Here is a 21,132-nt window from a genome sequence, read left to right as displayed (position 1 = left end):
CTTTAAAATCTGCAAGGAACTAGCCAATCCTTCTGCAGGCACTTCTCCTCTTTCCTCTCAGGCCCACTGCTCTGCACTGGCCACCCACTTCACTGCTGAAACTCAGGACATCCTGATCACTCTTTCTTCCTCCCTTCTCCCCCCTCCTCCCATCCCCCTGGCCTCCCAACTTCCCTCAGCCTTTCTCGCCTCCTTCTCTCCTATCACTTCAGACGAGGTCACTAGGGTTGTACACTCTATGAAGGTCTCCTACAAGCAGGTCTCCCCCTGTTCTTTAAGAACTATAAAGGACAACATAGGCTCTCTTGCCCCTGCACTTGCTGATTTACGCAATCACTCTCTTAGTACTGGGTCTTTCCCCTCTTCCCTCAAGCACTCTCTTGTGTGCCCCCTCCTGAAAAAGCCTTCTGCCAACCCCTCATGACTGGCTAACTACCGTCCCATCTCTATCACTCCGTTCCTTGGGAAACTCCTGTAGAAGCTGGTCTTCCCCCAACTGGCCCAGCAGACTGAGCTCGTTGGTTGCCAACATTACCATCAATCTGGATTCTGAGCATCTAGATGCACGAAAACTGCTCTTCTGAACACCCGTGAAGAACTGCTCACATCTCTTGATACAAACTCTCCTGCTGTCCTCATTCTACTCGATCTTTCCTGTACATTTGATACGGTCAACCACTCCATCCTCATTAAACGGCTCCATGATACCCTTGGTATCTCGGAATGGCGCTGGTTTGGCTGACCTCCTTCTTCACTTACCGTCCCTCCCAGGTAATCCTGGGCTATTTCCCCTCTCATGCCTCCATCTCCACCTGTGGCGTACCCTAGGGTTCTAACCTCTCACCCTGGCTCTTTAACGTCCATATCGGTTTGCTTGCTCACCTTATCTCCACTTTCTCCACTCACTTCCAGTGTTATGCAGATGACACACAACTCTTCTTTAAAATTCTCTCTGATGCTCTCCACACTCTCCACCTCTACCATCCCCGACTGCCTATCTGCTATCCAGGCCTGGTATGCCTCCAATGATCTCTGCCTCAATGCCAGCAAGACTGAGATTCTTCCTCTTGGGATTCTCACTCCTTTTTTCTTCCCTTCACTCTGTCCACCCTCTATGGGCTCTACCCCTTCTCCTGCATCTGAAGGCAGAAACCTTGGAGTCATCTTCGACTACTCTTTCTCTCTTTCCTCCCTCCCATCTTGGACCTTGCCAGGAAGGCCTATTTTCAACACCATCTCCTCAGAGGTATCCATCCTTTCCTCACTTTTCCCCAAGAAGCTCAACGTCTCTAGAGCTCTGGTACTCTCTAGGCTGGAATACTGCAACAGCCTCTTCCTTAATCTACCCTCTTACTCTTTCCGCCTCTTCCAGTCTGTCCAGAATAGGGCTGCAAGACTTATCCTTGGCCTCAAACTCAGGGGCCGTATCTCTATAGCCCTGAAATCCCTCCAATGGCTCCCGGTTGCTGCAACAATCAAATTCAAATGCCTCTGCATCATCCATAAGGCTGTCTGAGTCCAAGGACCAATATATCTACAACTTGCTCTCCCTAAATACTTTCCTTCCAGATCTAAGCAGCGAGCTGGTGGCAGATCTCTCTCCTCGGCTGGTTTTCTCCTCTGGAACAGCCTCCCCCTTCCTCTCCAACTTGAGCCGGATCTCCTCAAATTCTGGAAGCTCTTCAAGACTCTTTAACTCCTCCTCCCCCCTCTCACTCCGTGGTAATGCCCCACAGTCGCTGAGATTGGAGGCCTGGGACTTTATGTGTCCTTCCGGGCCCGGCCTTCCACCTAATCGCCCTCAGCCTGCTGCTCCATCCCAGCACTTGCCTTCAGGCATCCACTGGCCTGTGTTCTCACAGACCTGCACTTATTGTTGGCAGGTGATCACTCTGAACCAAGCAATCTCTGCCAGGCACTTACAGTTGCAGACAACTGATTCCTTGGCACTTGCCTCTGTGGAACTCACAGCACTTACCCCTTTCCCTGTCCCTTCTCTCTCTCCCTGCACTTGCATGTTCTGAATGCTCACAATGCCTAGTAGGACTGCCCCTTTCCTGTGCATCAGTTTTCTATTTGCCTTTGTTCCCATGTTCCCTTCCCTTTGCCCTGCGGGCTCTTGGAAACACAAATTTGTGATGTATAAGCGCCTTACAAATGCACAATAAATAAATAAATAAATAAATAAAGTTAATTTACTCAAGGAGTGGAAAGAGGACCCTATTAAAACCACTTCATTTAGAAAGCTTATTAAATGAGGAAAACAGCAACAACAAATTCATTTCTCCCGATAAGTCACAAAATCAAAAACAAAACATAATGCATTTTTTACAGCAGTTTCCGGATGTATTTAAAAGCGGAACTAGCAAGAGTAAAAGGGATATATCATTACATCCGTACCCCTACAGCAAAGGTTATTTATTTATTGATCACTTGGTAGGCGCTTATACAGCTAGTAAATCCTGTTTCAAAGCAATCACAGGACAACAAGGAGGCAAAATGGGATTGAAGTAAATACAAATACAGAGAATACACAAAAAGTAAAAAACAGTGGGGGAAAGGGAAGTTCGAGCCTACTATGCCTTGTGAGTATTCAGTACATGCAAGTGCAGCAAGGAAGAGGGAAGTGGAGTAGGTGCTGCGGTGTCTGTACTCATGGGTGAAACACAGATGAAGTGAGAGGTAAGGTAAGTGCTACACGCCCTGGTGCCTCCATCCGTGGAAAGTGTGAGTCCCCAGGGCGGAGGGTATGCCGAAGCAAGTGCTGAAAGTAGGCAGAAGCTGGGGTGTGTGCGGTTAAGGGCCCAGAGGATGCATAAGGGTCCAAGACACCAATCACAGCAATTGAGAGATTAGCAGAGTAGCAAAGAAGGGAAGGAGGATGATAAGAGGAAAGTCTTGATGTGCTTTCGGAATTCGAGAAGGTCCTGCTCAAGACGCACAGGGATGGGGAGGCTGCTCCATATTAGGGATCCAGCTGAGAAACCTTATAGAATTCCTGAAAGTAGGAAAATAATTATTCAGGAAGAGATAGAAGCTATGGGTAAAGCAGACATTATTGAACCCTTTCAAAGCTCTAGGTCTTCCCCTATTGTTCTTGTTGCTAAACCTGATCATACCTGGAGATTCTGTATTCATTTCAGAAAGGTCAATGAAGTATCACAGTTTGATATCTACCTCATCTTTCGGATAGTTGATCTCATTGACAGGCTAGGAGACGCAGTATATCTCTCAACGATTGATTTAACAAAAGGATATTGGCAGGTACCAGTTAATCCCATAGTTAAACCAAAGGCAGCCTTTTCTACACCAATAAGCCTATTTCAATTCAAGGTCTTACCCTTTGGCTTACATTGTACCTTCCAGAGGTTAATGGATCAAGTTCTTAGATTGTATGCCTCATTCTGTAGAGCTTATATTGACGATATAATCATACGCAGTAAAACATCGCCAGAACATATGTCTCATCTGTACATGGTAACCTGGGCCCTCAGAAAAATAGGACTTACCGCCAATCCAAAAAAGTGTCATCTTGCCAGGTCTGCAGTTAAATATCTATTTTTTTGTGGGGAATGGATTGGTTCAACATCAAACAGAGAAAGTTAGGGCAGTAGAAGAAACCCAGGCGCCTAAAACCAAGAAAGAACTACGGCCCTTCTTGGATTTAGTCGGGTATTACCGATGAATTATTCCTAACTTTGCTTCCATCACTTCCATTCTCACAAACCTAGAAATAGAGAGCCTCAAAAGCTTAAATGGAACCTTCAAGACCAAGTATGTTTTGATAAATTAAAATGTATACTATGTACTGAACCTGTATTGAAAGCGGCAGATTTAAATAGACCATTCAGCCTACAAACAGATGCTTCACATACTGGCCTATCACACACCAATCCATGATGGTATAGAACATCCCATTCTTTACATTTGCACAAAACTATTTCCGCGAGAAACAAATTATGCTATGTTCGAACTTGAGGCCCTGGCTATTAAATGGGCTGTAACTTATTTGAAATACTACTTTATAGGAAGAAAAGTTTGACTGGTCACCGACCATGCTCCCCTTAAGTGGCTGAGTTGAATGAAAGATACCAATGCTAGGGTTATGCACTGGTTTTTGGATTTACAGACCTATTCCTACTCTGTCGTGTACCAGAAATGAAACAAGGGAATGTTGCTTTCCTTCCGCTATTCCCGCTAGAGGATGCAAAAAACTGTAGCATTAGGGAAGGCTAAGTGATGAATCAGAGGTGATCATCCCAGAAACCTTGGCCTGGACCCCTTCTCATGTGACCAGGGAAAGTCAGCCACTTCTTGATCCTGACCCTGGGGGCGGTATTATGTGGGAGGATCACATGGGGATATGTTCAGGCAGGAAGAATGGGAGAATACCATAAATAACTTCCCTACTGATGGCCTATTGTAAAGTTGAAAATCCTGGAATTAAAAGATATAAAACCATTATGGACTTCAAGTCCCATAATGCCCTAAGTACTGGGACGGAAATGAGGGGTGCAGAGGTACGTAGCTGCAGTATGCAGTCTAGTGGGTCTGATGGCCCACACATTGATCTCCAAAGTCTTGGTACGTGAGCATTGTAGCTGTTCTCCATTCTGAAACTGTGAATTCAGAGCAGGGTCTGAAGGCATACCATTATCCCTCAATCACTCCTCTGTGCTCCGAGGTGTGTGAAGACTGAATGAAAATGTGCTGTTCCAGAAGCCCCAGATCACAGTCAGTGTGGCAGTACAGCCCCTAACCCACACAAGCTGACTTACTCTGGCTCCTCTCCAACTATTTTATCAAAACCCTTCCTGAGTTTAAGCATATCATTGATAACTATGACACTCAGTGACCATATATTCAGCATTATTACTCATTTGTGGCTTCCTTTCATTAAGTAGTTGTGCACAGGTGTCCCATCATGCCCCATATTATGTTGTGCTTGAAACCTTATTAACAACCTCCCAGAGGTAAATGTTGCCCCTCTCTAATCAGATCTAGGCATCGTCATCTTCCCGATCACGACACCCCACCTTTCTGCTTTCGTTGCACAGAGAAGAAAAAAACAGATCAACAGCCAAATCCAAAACTAGCCGACACTTGTTTTTTATCCCAAAGACCTGCACCTATCCATAGAGCTTCCCATCTCTGAGGTCTAAAGCCAGCCCTAACCAATAAAGAAAGCAAACCTACACTATTTCTGGGGTAACAATCCAGTCACTGGATCCTGAGACGTCACATCATGAACATACTCTCCCCAACATTTCTCCTTTTCCAATCAGACCCCACATATTTCCACTCTTCAAGAATATCCCCCATATTGCCTTCCCACATCCCTAACCATAATGTTTCAAAGTGTTGGGCATCTAGGGAGCAATCCCATAACATTCACAAGAGCAGCAACAGAGAGGACCAGTCCATTAACTCCTTGAGTTGGGGTCTCTAATTTACCAGTAAATTAACACCTTGGGCCCTTCAAACGCAAGTTTTACATAGGTTGTGAAAGGAAGTTAACTAGATCCAGGGTCACCCCAGGCTCATGTTCATTCACCCACTCCCTTTGATTTACTGGGATCCAGTCTCCCCTTTACCTGTTTCAGCATCTCTAATCCTTACTCCAGCTTGTGTATTGTCACATCCTTATTGCCTATTTTGTATTGTGGGCAAAGGGGAAAAGCTATCGGTATATGATGCTTAGATTGTCGCCTCCATGCAAATGTAGGAGGGTAGATCAATGTACAAATGCAGTTCACTCCCAAGGGAGAGTTTATTCTCTTCTTATGGGATGCAGACATAATCTTCTCTTTCATTATGTAGTCATGAAGTCTGACCAGCTAATCCCTTGACACCACTCTGGGTTCAGAATGCAATTTTCCCACCTTGTGAACCCTGTCAATGGCCATATCTGATCCAGGATCCTAATTTAGAATCAATTAAAACAGTGACTCATACACTCTTTTAAATCTTGAAGCCCTGATTCTTTCCAAGTCTCACTATTTCTCATGAAGTCCATCCACTTAGCCCTAGAGCTTTTCAACCATCTTAGAAGACGAATCCACTACAAAGCAGGTCCCACCTAGATCATTATTGACCCGGTTCTCTCATTCCCTGAGATCATCAGTCTCTTTGCCATTCTCTGCAATTGACTTTGCAAGATCGGCTTCCAAGAGATATATATCACTGTGTAGAGTAGCCGTTAAATCTGCTTTCAGAGCTAGTAAGGACGCTTCAAAGATCTGTATTGACAATGGATCTCTAACCGCTCCCCTTTCCATGCCTCCGATCTTTGGAGGACTCACCTCAGTGCCCCCTTAGGAGCGCCACCTTGTTTAACATGTCTAAAAATTCTCCTACAGGTGCTTATTTTTTCTCATTTAGTTATTTGTATACAGGGAAGAACAATGTTTCTTTGATTACAAAAGAACGTGCATTAGGTAAGATATCATATTTGCCTGATAATGGTTGTAGCTTGTGCTAAGGCTTCTCTATTTACACATCTCATTGCAGACGGGTGGGCGTCGACATGTGACTCAGCCCATGGCCCCAATTTCACCGGCCAGCATGTACACTTCTGTGGGTCGTGGTGTTCCAGAAGAACTCCCTTGAATTGCTCTTTAGTGCCCTTAGGTGCTTGCAAACACTATATATAATCCAATTATAGATGTTATTTTTAGCACTGTGAGTATTTTAAAATATCCGCAATTACCTTGTAAGAAATTGTATGTTTTCTTTGTTGTGTTTCTCAAAAAGACCCAATTTTGTACAAAAATTAGAAAAATCTCTCCTTTCTTTTCAAACAATTTGGTGTATATTACTATGAAAATAAGCAAAAATGTCTTGTAAAAATATTGTTTTAGGTAATCCTCATCAACAAATGTCAATTTCACTAATTCATTAATACCTTTTGATGTATTATTGAAGGTATGCTTCCCATCAATCTATTGTTTTTTGGTTCTCATCTGTTTTTTTCCATCACCTATCAATCGGAAAGGGTACATTGTACATATGTATGTTAGCATTTCCCTACCTTCTGTTGGGTAACAAAATATATAGATCTCTTGTTAAGTTATGTTTACTAGGTTTTCTGAGTTTATATATAGCGCTAGATACATTTTCTACTTGTTTGAACCAATAATTCTTACTTTAAGTTTGGAGTTGAAGAGCACAGCATGTTAACCGTGTGTTGCAGCATTTTCGCGTGGTTGGCAGGCATTTTTTCAGCTTCTTTTATAGTTAATTCCTAGAAATAGAAGTAGGACTATTCAAAGACCAAATATTCATCTCTATGCATCTCGCCATCTGGGAATGGTAAAAACCAACAGATTTTGTTATATAAACATCCACTTTTTGTATTGTTTAGTGTTTATTTTTGATTAATGCCATAGCATTAATTTATATTCCAAATTTTAAATATGTAACACTGTTTGCTAATGTATTTTGAATTTTTGAAACTTACACAATCTAATATAATTTATTTTTTGTCCGTTACAATATTCAATTTTATAATTTAATGACATTTCATCTGAGCAAATTCCTTAGCACATATTAATTTCTTAGCAACTACTATTTTAGCCTTCTTTTATTGTTTGTTTTTAGACATTGAAGTAGGACTATACAAAGTCCAAAAATGTATCTCTATGCATCTCGCCATCCTGGAATGGTAAAAACCAACAGATTATGTTACTAAAATGTCCTCCTTTTTATTGTTTTTGTTTATTTGTGATTAGTGCCTTAGCATTTATTTATATTCCACATTTTAAATATGTAACACTGTTTGCTGATGTATTTCTGAATTTTTCCAAATGACATGATTTAATATCATTTAATTTTCATAAGTTACTATATTCAATTTTAATATTTAATAACATGAAAAATGTTACCTGAAAGTGCTATGGTGGAAAGGATTGCCATGCAAATGGACCTGTTGGGGGTGTTATTTGGGTTGGAAGACGACAAAGGAAGGTGAAGGCTGCTTCCATAAATGGCTGATTTTTTGTTGGTAGCTGCAAGAGCATTTTTGGTAATTGGCTGGAAAAGAGACTCTTTGCCAACGGAAAAGGAGTGGATGACCAAGGCTAAAGAAATATACATGATGGAGAATCTTACAGCTATCTTGCATGATATTTGGATTTCTAGGCAAGGGGAATGGTTGAATTCTCTGCATAAATATAAATGTAGGAGAAACTGAGCGGAGAAGAGGCGACTTCATGGCAGTTGGGGGTTGCTAAATGAATTGGCAGTGTGAGTAATTTCCCTTCCACCCCATAATTACATGTATAAGAGAGAATTATAATTCTTGGTTGATAGAAGGAGACATGTTTCTAAGGAGACTTTAATTATGTGGTTTTGTTATTCCCTGAATCGTCATGTTGAAGTAGGCACCAGCATCGGGGTTGAGAGCGGGAGGGATGAGGATGGTACGGTTGTTATTTTTAAATGTATGAGAGAGTAACTGTTGTACTATACTTTGGGAACAAAATAACAAATAACTTTAAAAAAATTGTAACTCAACAAATTCCTTAGCACTGAAAAATGTCTTAGCATGTAGTGCATTTTTATGCATGCATGAAATCCTTTGTTGGTAAAATGTTGTGTTAGTTGCATCATTACTTGCTGTTATATCTTATTAGTGTTATGTCAAACATGTCAGTGTATCTATTATTAGTTCACCTATTCTTCCCATATCACTGTTCCTCATTCTTATGTAGTTAATAGAATAAAGCCGATCACAATACTACGTTTCCATTGTGTTGCTCTCCTGATGCTTCTAATAATGGATTTGGCTTCCATTTGTACCCTTTGTCATGTCAGTTGGGAAGCAGAACTACAAAAAATGATTCATTAATGATCAGAGTTGAGTCCAAGGCATGGACTCCGAAATAAATAAATATATTTTTCCTCTTGTTGTCTCAATATTATTTCTTGATCGGGCCTGCATTTGGCTGTGTGACTTTACAAATTCCACAAAAAAGTATTGCTTCAAAGTTTTCTTCTTTGTGTTCTACTGCTCAATGCACCGCTAACGGTTGTCTTGGATTCATATGTGTGCTTACATGCTCATAGATACTCATTTTTTTTTAAACTTTAGTTTTTTATTGGCATTTGTTAAGGGAACAAGACATACCAATGTTGTTTTCAAATTCCAAACCACATAATAATCGACATCCTTGGTTCCCAGCCCTCCCCAGCCCTCCCTCTCCCCCTGCATCCTCACAGGTAGCACACCACAACTCCCTTTCCCCCTGCATACTAGAACCTCAATAACCCCTCCCTACCCCCCAAACCCCATCTCTAAAAAGTATCCAAAAGTGCAGAGACCCATTTACCTATGTCTCAGAGGAACTGTCCATATTGTGTATCCACTCGCCTGCATCCGCTCCCTCCTAGGTCTTTCCCCGACACTGCCGTTGCTCAAGTGCCTGTATGACCTACTGTGTTCTCCCCTTCCAACCCCATTTCAGCAGTAGCACACTCCACTCCGCATAAAAATCACTTAACCTGTCGTACACTATCGCTGTCAGCTTCTCCGTTAGCATCATGCTATGTACCTTCCCCTCCCAAACTTCTTTCGATGGGAGTGTTTACTTTTTCCAGGTCTGCGCTATGGCCAGTCTCCCTGCTCTCAGCATTGCTTCCCACATCCTGGGAAGCCTATATTCTTCTCTGTCCCTTGCAGGGACCCCCAAGAGCATTTGCATAGGGTCCAAGCCCATCTGGACTCCCGTGATCGCTTCAATCCAACTATGCACGTCCTTCCACATCTGGGCCAGAGATCCCTGCTGCCCACATCCCCTGGGACACATGGGAGAGGCTCCCTCAAACATCCTGGATAACCTCAAAGGGTCCCTGTGCCAACCCATCAACACCTTGAAATGATGCTCCACCGTGGAGGTGAATAAACCACCCTGAAAGGCCAGCTTGTAAATGTGTGCCCATAGCTCCTCCGAGATCTTCTCCCCCACCAGGTCCACCCAATACTGCTGGAATGTTTGCCTCCCCTCCAAGCAGGCCTCGTTCATGGCTTTATATAGTCTTGACAAGATGTCCCTTCATGTGGTAGAGACATCTATGACCTTCTCAACAGTCCTAAACCCTCTTGCCACTGAGCCTGTTAAACTGTATTTGTATAATACCGCCTTGGTATGAATATTGGCCCAAGCCCATTCGCGTTGTACAGAAAACCACATTTGAAATGCTCTGATTTCTAATCGATTTAACTGCCATTTTAAGAACTATCCTCCATTTTGATTTTAACTATTGCTTTGTGTCCTAAAATGGTGGACTGTGTTTTCAACTACAGCCGAACTGAACAACCTTTGAGTTACGGCAACATTTAGGCTGATCAAGAGCAGACTGCTTGTTCTGTGCAAAGATTGATGTCACCTCGCTGAAAAGAAGACGCGGCTATCGGAACGGAATCGGAGAGTGGAAAAAAGGGAGCCCCTTTGTATGAGACGCAACATCTCGTCAGTACTGCACAATCCGATCCCTGGACGGTGAGCAAGCGGGTCGAGAGGGCATCTTGACGATGGTCCCCATATCGAGGCGGGCTCTTTGCCAAAACGCCAGCCACGAGGACCCTTTGTAATCCGATCGGACCTTCTTAGTCTTTGAAATCAGGTGAGTCGTGCCCCGATTCCTAAGAATCCTGCTATTGGTTGCAGATTTGTACTCATGAGTACAAACGACGCCAGGTAACACCAGTAATCTGACATGCCTGGGAAATTGTCTGCCTGTTTCAGGGGTTTATTCCGCAGAGACAGACAATCTTTGGGATAAGATCAACTGGCACCACCTGTTAGCTCACCGGCTTGGTTAACGTACTGTAAGTACAACCTCAATAGTATTGTATTTAACGATATTTGGCACAGACAAACTAGACATGCTTCCGAATTTCAGTGGCCAGTTTATGGTAGTTTTGAAAATGCCCGTATAGAGTACTTAGAGTCTATATTGTTATATTATTGAATAAAAAGGCTAGGCCCGCAGCATTTGATGTAATTAAGGATTGGAGAAAGGAAGCTATGCAGCAACTTGAGAGTAAAGAAAAACATGCACATTGACATATGTCTAATACTGAAAAAGCATTATTGTATGATCAGCAGAAACAGTCAGAATCTGTTAGATGTATGGATAGAGCTTTTCAACTTGGAGTACAGAAACTATATCCGTCTCAGGATTTTCATACCTCAGACGAGCTGATCAATAAGCTATTGAATGAGTGTAGGACTATTGCCACTGCACCATCTCCTTATGTGACTCTCCATGTTGTCTTACCTCTTCCCGCTGTTGCACCTCCTCCCGTTGTTGCTCCTTTTCCTCCTGTTGTTGCTCCTCCTCCAGTTGTTGCTCCTCTTCCTGTTGTTGTTTCCCCTTCTGCATCCTCGCCTTTACCGACAGTTGTGGTTGCCTTAATTCCGTCTTTACCGCCAGCGGTAGTGTCTCCACTGCCTATTGTACAAGATTTGTCTGAAATTTCTTTTCCAAGTGGTTCTGCTCCACTTGGAGCGATTGAAGGGGCGAGCGTTGATTCAAGAATAGTGGCTCCTGGTACAGTATCTAAGGCTAGAAAAAGAGAATTGTATGCATGGGCTAAGAATTATATAGAAGAAGGTGAAAAATCAGCTGTCTTAACCGCAATTTCTGACCAAGAAAGTATTCCCGAACAAAATATTTTGATAGAAGGGATGGGAATGCATTTGGCTGATGTTTGGAGTGATTTGACGGACATGAATGTCCCACAAGGGTTGACGGATTTGTAGTCTTAGCTCACTCAAGGGACACTGCAGAGAAAGTACATGTCATGATGCCTACCCCCCCGGGCATCCGGATCGAGTCCATCAGCCCCGGGAGCAGGCATCCAGATACTCAATAAAACCCCAACAGCCCCGGCTGGGGGCTGTTTGGATTCAGTCCTGGCGCCTTAGGCGCCAGGCTCATCATAGAAATCAGTCCTGGCGCCATAGGCGCCAGGCTCATAGACTTTACTTGCCTTATGCAGACCATGCTGCAAATGAGTCCAAGCCAACGTGAGGCCTGGATGGGACTATTTTATTACAGGGACTATTTTTTACTCGGGTGTGGTTCTGGGGAACTTCTTACCTGGGACTACTTTGCAGGCTATTTAAACCACGCCCGAACAGCAGCTCATGCTTCATGTTATTCTGCATCCAGCAGCGTAACGCTCACCGTGTCTGCAAGTCAGCATCCAGTCTTCTGCCACGCCCGCCTCGAATCTGGAGCTCCTAGACAAAAGGAAAAGAAAGGAGAAGAGGTTAGATCACGGACATTATTTGATTCCTTACCTGATTCCGGACCCAGCACATCTCCGAGCCTGGAAAGGACATTATTTAAGCACGCGTCGCTTCGCCAGCAGCAGCGGCGTGTTATACTCACCAGTCCACCGCATCTTTCAACTCGGCACCGCCTCCATCATTTTCTTCGTCGAAACCCAGCACCTGCGGGGAAAACAAGAGGAATAACAAGGTGAGCCGAGAAAACCGACAAAGACAATCTCTTTGCCACCATAGGCTTACCTGCTTTACCACCGGAGGTATTATCCTTTAATTCGCCGCATCTTTCTATGCCGCACTTATAAAGGGAGAGAAAACAGCAAGTTAAACTCATGCAACTTTTACCGGACAGTGTTTGGTAATACAGACTCTTACCTGAACGCCATCAGCTGCCTCCAGGCAATATTCTTTTGGACCCAGCTGCAACCTAACGAGGGAACGGAACAAGAGTGAACATCAGACATATTGAACTCTTTGAACTTTATAGACACTAGAGTCAATATTCCTCCCGAACTCCTCCAGTACCTTCAAACCAGTGAAGTAACTGGTATCTACGCGCCCCTGCATGCCATGCAGGATGGAGAGCTCATCATTTAAAAACATAAGGTGAGGTTACCAAGAGGGGATATCGGAGGTGATTAGTGGGGAGAACGAGAACAGTTGGGGGGGGCCATCACTAAAGTCCACGGGTGGCTAAATCCCTTTCTCCACTTGCAGGAGAATACTACTACGAGTCCAGCAGACAAGATTAGGCGGGCCAGTCCAGACTGTCATCTCTTCACTACGCATCACATTGGTGGAGACCGCAGCTGTCCGGGTCTGATCTACGCCCCTGTGGGAACCAAGTGAGTGTAACAGTACATGAGCATGTTGAGAGGGTTTTTGAGTTTAAGAGGGAGTTAGATCGGTTACAGAATAATGAATTAGATGGTAATAGATTGGAAGCCTCGTACGTACAGAAACGATTCATGTAAACCAATGAGTGAAGAGACGTGTTTTTGCACAAGAGACGGGCTTAGATGGATTTCGGATGTTTCAATTTCTCCCATTGAAGTATATGACACTTTTAGTCAGTATGCTCCGACTATGCAAAGGAAAGTGTTACAGGTAATGGTAGAATACCTGCAGGATGAGTTCATAAAGAAAAAGGTTTGTTGTCCCGCAGATTTGATGGTCATTTATAAGAGAGCATTTTTGCCCGATACTGCTCTGGCTACTTTGTCACTTGATTTAGCTTTGTTGCTTAATGAACGTTCAGAATTGCCTACTTCTCAATTGCCAATGAGGGAGGTCCCTCCAACATTTGTTCCTAAAGTAGAAATTCCAGCTAATGCTGCAACAGGCACAGCAGCCACTACTATTGAAGCTCATTATGTCTCACAGTTTGTTCATGTCCCATTTTCTAGACAGGAAGTGAATACCATTAGACAAATGATTCCAGATAACAGGAAAAATCCAACAGGATTTTATAAAGAAATTGAATCTGTCTTACATTTGTCAGTTTTCACGCTGGGTGATATAGACTTGTTGTTCCCTGTGATCCTACCTGCTGATTTATTGAAACAGATTAGAACTGTAGATGATCAGGCAGGACTGGGTGACAGATGGGTTAACTTGGTACGGATAGCTGGAGAAAGGAATGCTGGTGAGAAACCGCTGCAGGTGATATTGACACTGCCAGACAGAATAGTAACTAAATTGAAAACTTTGGTTCCAGAGAGAAGAATAGTTTGGGACAAGCTCACAGCTTGCATCCAGGGGAAATCCGAGGGTGCTACCAAATGTTTTAATCGGTTTAAACAAGTGTTTTCAGATTTCAGCGGTCAGGACTTAAGTACTGAGTCAGGAAAACAGCTGTCTGTAGACAAATGTGTGCGTGGATTGTTGCCTGATATCCAATCACAAATTATGACTTCCGAAAGCGCCTGGCAAGCAAAATCGCAGTCTGAAGTAATGCATATGGCTCAGTATTATGAGAATAGGGTTAATACTGAAAAAGAGAAGATAGAAAAGAAGAAGGGAGACTTGAAGACAAAAGTATTGTTGCAACAAATAGTAAGAGGAACCAGAAGTGGGAATACACAGTTTAGAGGTCAGTTTGCCCCACAGAGTAATGCGCAAATGGGTCCTGTACACATGAACCAATGTGCCTATTGTAGACAGGAAGGTCATTGGCGAGTACAATGCCCAATCCTTAAGCAGCGAGCCAATAACACGTATGGTACCATTACTAGACAGTCCAGAGGGCGTGCTGGGATAGTGGGTCACGGTAGAAGTCAGTTCGCTCAGAATCAACAGTCATTTTCGCAGGATAGTCAGCATCATAGTGTTAATAATGGGAACATTTTTGTCAATCCTTTGACTGTGTATTTTTCTGAGGATCTTGCATTTGATGATGTACTGTTCGTTAGGACAGCCCGAAGCAGAGTCTGGAACCAGCACCTAATTCCGTTGATCAGAAAGGGCCCTATATTGAGATGAAGGTGGGGAATAGGAAGCATCTATTTTTGATAGATACCCGAGCACAGAAGTGTTCCGTTGATCATTCACAGGTTCCAGATATTCCACTGTCAGGGCAGAACAACATTTCTGTAGGGTTCTCTGGTATGCCAGTGGTTAGTCGGGTCTCTCAGTCGGTACCGATCTCACTGGGGCCGTTCACCGATTTATGTCCATTTCTTTTGACGACGAATTGTGATGAGAATTTGGTGGGATTGAATCTGTTGAAAGAATTGAATGCTCTAATTCACTGTTCTCCGGATGGAGTGAATTTGACGATTTCACCTGAACAAACTTCCGCTTCACAATTCTTGACTAGGCCTTTACCGACTGAATTGGATAAAGTTCTGGCATGTTTATGGGCGGTTGATGATAATGACATTGGTATTTTACAAATTGAGCCTGTTAAAATTGTGTTGAAACCAAGTGTTAAACTACCAAGTATTCCACAGTATAAGATTTCAGTTGACGGTGAACAAGCTTTAAAGAGTATAGTTTCTGATTTTGTACATCGAGGAGTGATTGAAGAAATTGCAGGAAGTTTGTGTAATCGTCCGATTCTACCGGTGTATAAGAAAGGTGATAATGCAATTCCTTTCCATTTTATTATTGATTTGCGCGCTGTTAAATATGATTGTTGATCCACAATTTCCGATTTTGCCTGATGTTATTACAACATTGACAATGATTCCGGCTTCAGCTACTCATTTTAGTGTTGTGGATTTAAAGAATGCTTTCTTTAGTATTCCTGTACATGTTGACAGTAGATATTTGTTGGAGTTCCCCATAGGGGGACGCTCGTTTACATTTACTCGTGTGCCACAAGGGTACACTGAGAGTCTGAGCATTTATAGTAGAGCATTGAAGGAACAGCTTGATACACTTGAGTTGCCTTCTACCTGCACGTTGTTGCAGTATGTTGACGATCTTCTTTTCGCTGCAGATTTAGAGGTTGCTTGCAAGGATGGCATTGTGTTACTGCTTACCCATCTAGCAGAACATGGGCATAAGGCTTCATTAAAAATGTTGCAATATTGTCGACAGGAGGTCGCCTATTTAGGCTATCTCCTGTCAAAGGAGGGGAGAAGACTGACACCTGAATGGAAACAAAGCATCTCTAGCATGTCTGTCCCAAATACACAGAAAGAGGTCGGAGCCTTGATAGGTATGGCTTCATACTGTAGACAGTGGATCCCTAACTTTTAATTAATGATAAAACCAATGTTGGCATTGATAAAGAAGGGCATTTGTTTTCCTTTACCGTGGAACATGGATTGCCAGAAAGCTTTTGATCTGCTCAAGGCTGCGTTGTGTTCAGCACCAGTTTTGGGCACACCAAATTACAACAAGGCCATTATTTTGTATGTACATGAAAGTGATGGATGCGCTTTGGCTGTGTTAACGCAGGAGCCTGTGGGGAAGAATAGACTGTGCGGTTATTTTTCCACCAAGCTTGATCCTGTTTCATGTGCTTTGCCGAGATGTTGCTGCTGCCGCTGCATCTGTAAAACAAAGTGAGGGTATGGTTCTGGGTCACTCCTTAACTGTGATGGTACCTCACTCTGTAGACGTTCTATTAAACAGAACACAAACGCAACATCTTACATCAGCACGATTAACAAGATACGAGCTGATTCTATTTGCACTGCATATCCAAATTAAGAGATGTTGCTCATTAAATCCATCTGAATTATTGCCTCTTCCACAAGTAATTGATTGCAGTGACAAAATGTCACATGACTGCCTCTATACAACAGAACAAGACTAAGGGCAGAATTGATCTATGTGATACACCGTTAAAAGATCCACAAGGGGAGCTGTTTTGCAATGGCTCCTGCTTCAAACTTCCGGATGGTACATCCACTGCTGCTTATGCAATCACTACATTAAGCACTGTTGTGGAAACCAAGAGAATTCTGCATAACTCCGGGAAGGCCGCAGAGATTATTGATTTTGACTCAAGCTTGTGAACTTTCCGAAGGGCTTAGTGTGAATATATTTACAGACAGTCAGTATGCCTTTGCGGTGATTCACAACTTTGGTCGATTATGGGCAGAGAGAGGTTTCTTGACCTCACATGGAACTAAGATACAACATGGTAGGTTCTCTGATACTTTCAACACTTGCGCTTCCTACTCAGTTAGCAATAATGAAGTGTGCAGCACACCAGAAAGTAACAGATCATGTGGGGAAAGGAAACGCTTTTGCTGACAGAATAGCCAAACAGACTGACACCGATTTGCATTCCAGAATGTATATAACGAAAGAGGTCACTAACACTTGTGTGATAGATGTAGGAATTGGTTGCATAAAAGACATTCAGGCTGATGCCACTCCAGACGAACTTAAACAGTGGGCTGAGGGTTCAGCAAGTTTAGACGATGAAGGTTGTTGGGTAGATAATGGAAGACAAAAATTGATGCTGCCCGATGCTTATGTCACCACTATGGTTACGATGGTTCATGGTCCAACTCACATATGTGCCAAAAAGATTTGTAAATTGTTAGAACCTGTCTGGGTTAATGAATATATTTCAAAAACTGCTGAGCGTTTTGTTCAAAATTGGATGGTATGCGTACAGCATAATGTTGGGAAATGTATATCGACACTCATGGGAATTTTTGGTCACCACTCTATATCTTTTGAGGTTCTAAACTTTGACTTAATCGAAATGGAGCGTTGTCAGAATTATAAGTATGTTCTAATAGTTATTTGCACTTTCAGTAAATGGGTCAAAGCTTTTCCTCTAAAAGATGCCACAGCAATGACGACGGCAAAAACCATGCTGAAGGAATATTTTCCTGATTTGGTTTGCTGAGAGTCATTTGGTCGGACAATGGTCCACATTTTATATACAACAGTTCCATTCAGCCAGACACGCTCAGAGTGCCAGACTTGTAGAACGCCACAATGGTATATTAAAGAATAAGATCGCCAAAGTCTGTGTAAGTAGCAATTTGAAATGGCCCGATGCCTTACCGATAGGTCAATTGTCCAAGCAAAGACAGTGCTCTCTCCTTATGAGATAATCATGGGGAGACCATCCAATATTTGGAATGTACCTAAACCCAAGCGGCTAAAAGATGTAGAGCATTTGCTCCTTAATGCGTTCTGTGACTTGTTAACTCAAAACTTGTATTTGATTTATCAACAGGTGCAAGAAGCCCTCCCAGTAAAGTACAAGGGTCCAGGTCATCGACTCTGACCTGGGGAATTGGGTGCTCATAAAATCATTTGAAAGAGCCTCCTGTCTCGCACCTCGCTGGAGAGGGCTGCATCAAGTCCTCTTGGCCACACAGACCGCTGTACGAGTGGAAGGGAAACGACACTGGATCCACGCAACGCACATCAAGAAGGTTCCTTTTCCTCTGCCCCACGACAAAGGGGAAGAGAGGGAGATTGTTCACTTTGATGCTCATCACAAGCCTTTTTTGTCTATGAAACCCCTTCCTGAGCACGTGGGGCTGGGGAGACTGCTGCTTTGCCTTCAAGTTCTTCTTTGGATCTTTCTTCACTGTTGAGCAATCTTGCTTCCACTTCATCACTTCCTTCAGGAAGCGACAACACTTTGTTTGCAGATCACACCATACCTGGAGTCTTGCGGTACGATCTGTGTCCGAGACACCGAATTTACAGCGCAGCATCGGCTGTGCCCATAAGGAATCATCATTGAGCCAGTCCCTTGTCACTCTTTTGCTGAAAAATAAATAAGAGGCGGGACTGGCAATGTTACCTTCAAGCAAGATAGACCACGTGGTCAGGAGCCACCAACGGATGAACTAAAACAGCCTAACGGAAAGGCTTCTAAACGGACTCTGAGAAACAATGGCCCTTCCTAAATCCACTCGTGCGGAGCAAGCGATTGGTCTTGTGGCTGATAAAGACTCTGTTCATCGAAGATCATGGTCCTTGAGGACCCACTGTTTTTTAGTCATAGTACTGTTCTGTTTCATAGTTTCATAGTTATATTTATGCTTGGGTTCTGGTACATAGAAAGGGTGCATCCACTTGGTAAACTGTTAGCCACTGAATACTCCCCACTGTGTCTCCACCTTTCGTGCATCTGCACACTCTTCCTTCTCGAGACCCCCAACATAGACAGGGTTATCATAATAACACTCTCTTAATGATCATGAATGTCACCCATGCGATTCTGAATGGAACGAATTGCTGAGTGTGTTCACACTTGCCACAACATGGGGAAAAGGGACTGGGCTGGTATATTCATCCTCTTCCTTTAACTACTGCATGCTATGCCTCGCTCAGGGCACTATTCTTTGGTCGTTGGAATGATAGTATTTCTGGGAACTTCGATGGGACTAATCTGAATGAATTTGAAAAGCGAGTCTTAACATCTCTGGGATTTTCTCTCTTTGCAAATACAAGCAAACCCAATGTTGCTTCTATTAGGCCTTCCGATAGACTCTCTAGACCTTTCAATCACTGATTTCCTTCAAGATGGCTCCCGTAGGCAACCGGGATGCCATGCCTCCTTCCTATACTATTAATCATAGCCCCAACTTTGTTTTTTTCTGTATACTCAGCCAATGGGGACATTCGAGGGTTGTACTAACATTGCAAATCTAACCAGTGAGGACAGACCTTTGTATGTAGGAGACCCTGTTTTCTTTGTTTGTGGCAATGAGGCCTATCCTTGGTTACCCAGAGATTGGCAGGGTACTTGTTACTTAGGTATCTTGTTACCAGTGGCTACCACCACTGAAGTCTCTAGAGCTCGTCCAAGGCGGGATGACACTACTTCACAAGTTATGGGTAATGTAGCAAAATCCTTTGTGCCGTTTTGGTGACAGATAATGAACTCTGAGGATATCAGAAGACTAGCAAGGGTGCTGGAAAAGACCATCAATAGGACCACTGATATTCTGTACAACATGACGCTGGAGCAAAAGGCAATTAGATTGGTGGCCCTCCAAAATAGGATGGTGTTAGACGTCATCCTAGCTGAGCGTGTTGGGGTGTGCAAATTGGTGGGATCTGCATGCTGTGTTTTTGCACCTGACTCCTCCCCTACTATATTCAAGGCGATACAAAATCTACTTATCTTGAGTACTGAAGTACATGTCCCGAGGCAAACTGAAATCTTAGTGCTTGGTTCTGGGACTTACTACGATCGTGGGGTTGGAAATTCTTTGCAGTTCTAATGATAGTTCTTGGTGTTGTATTGTTTTGTTGTTGTTGTATACAATGTCTCCCTATCATATGTTCGATGTTAGGAGAATGTTGTGCACAAACAATAGGTACACTAGGACCAAAGCTACATACGCCCAAGGAAACTGGTAATGCTTCAGTAATGAAGGATATTACTATCAAGGAACTCATGGCGATCGATATTTCTTAAGAATGTGATTCAGGATGTACAGACATTGAGGCGTGGGTTTTTGAATAAAGTGAATGTTTGGGTAATGCTCTTGGTTTAGGCCAAAAGGAGGGTTTGTTGAACGGTATTCGTATAATACCGCCTTGTTATGAATATTGGCCCAAGCCCATTCGCGTTGTACAGAAAACCGCGTTTGAAATGCTCCGATTTCTAATCGATTTTGCTGCCATTTTAAGAACTATCCGCCATTTTGATTTTAACTCTTGCTTTGTGTCCTAAAATGGTGGACTGTGTTTTCAACTACAGCCGAGCTGAACGACCTTTGAGTTACATCAACATTTAGGCTGACCGAGAGCAGACTGTTTGTTCTGTGCAAAGAAACCTTGTGACTCGTATGAACTGCAATCCAAATGTTGTCTGCGCTCACAAGCCTCATCCTCATATAAACAACGAGACAATGTAGAGCAAACTCAAACCGTGTGCTGTGGTTGTAATATATTTGAAACTAGGCTTACTATGAGCCAGAGACCCAATACTGCCATTGTATCTTCATGGACAAGCAAACTTGTTAAATATGTTAAACAATATTGTCATATTTGTTATGTGAACTGGGAACAAACCCTAGTATGTAAATTATTAGTTTGGAGAGGGGCTGGACAATGATTGGAAAAATGTATAAATAAACCTGCATTAAGATGTGCAGCACTTTCACCCCTCACTGGATGTTTACGCAAAGTAGAGTTAAATAGTTCCATCCCGTCTATAGAGCTACAGACCTACTGCAATAACATACACTGTAGTCAGTCTCCAGAGCTTGCTTTGCTCTACGGTGATGATTGCATTATATACTAGAACTTGGGGAAGAGAGCTGGCCAGTCAGGATGCCAGGAATGTAAGTGGAATCTGAAAGTAGCCACCTGAATTTCATGCAGGCCCGCTCCGCATCTACCCAGCTTTCACCTTGTCATCTGAATCAATGCCCCAGACCAGGACTTCACT

This window comes from Ambystoma mexicanum, chromosome 12, assembly GCF_040938575.1.
Source record: "Ambystoma mexicanum isolate Mex_15411 chromosome 12, UKY_AmexF1_1, whole genome shotgun sequence".
In the NCBI taxonomy this organism is placed as follows: Eukaryota; Metazoa; Chordata; class Amphibia; order Caudata; family Ambystomatidae; genus Ambystoma; species Ambystoma mexicanum.
This window is presented reverse-complemented; position numbering follows the sequence as displayed.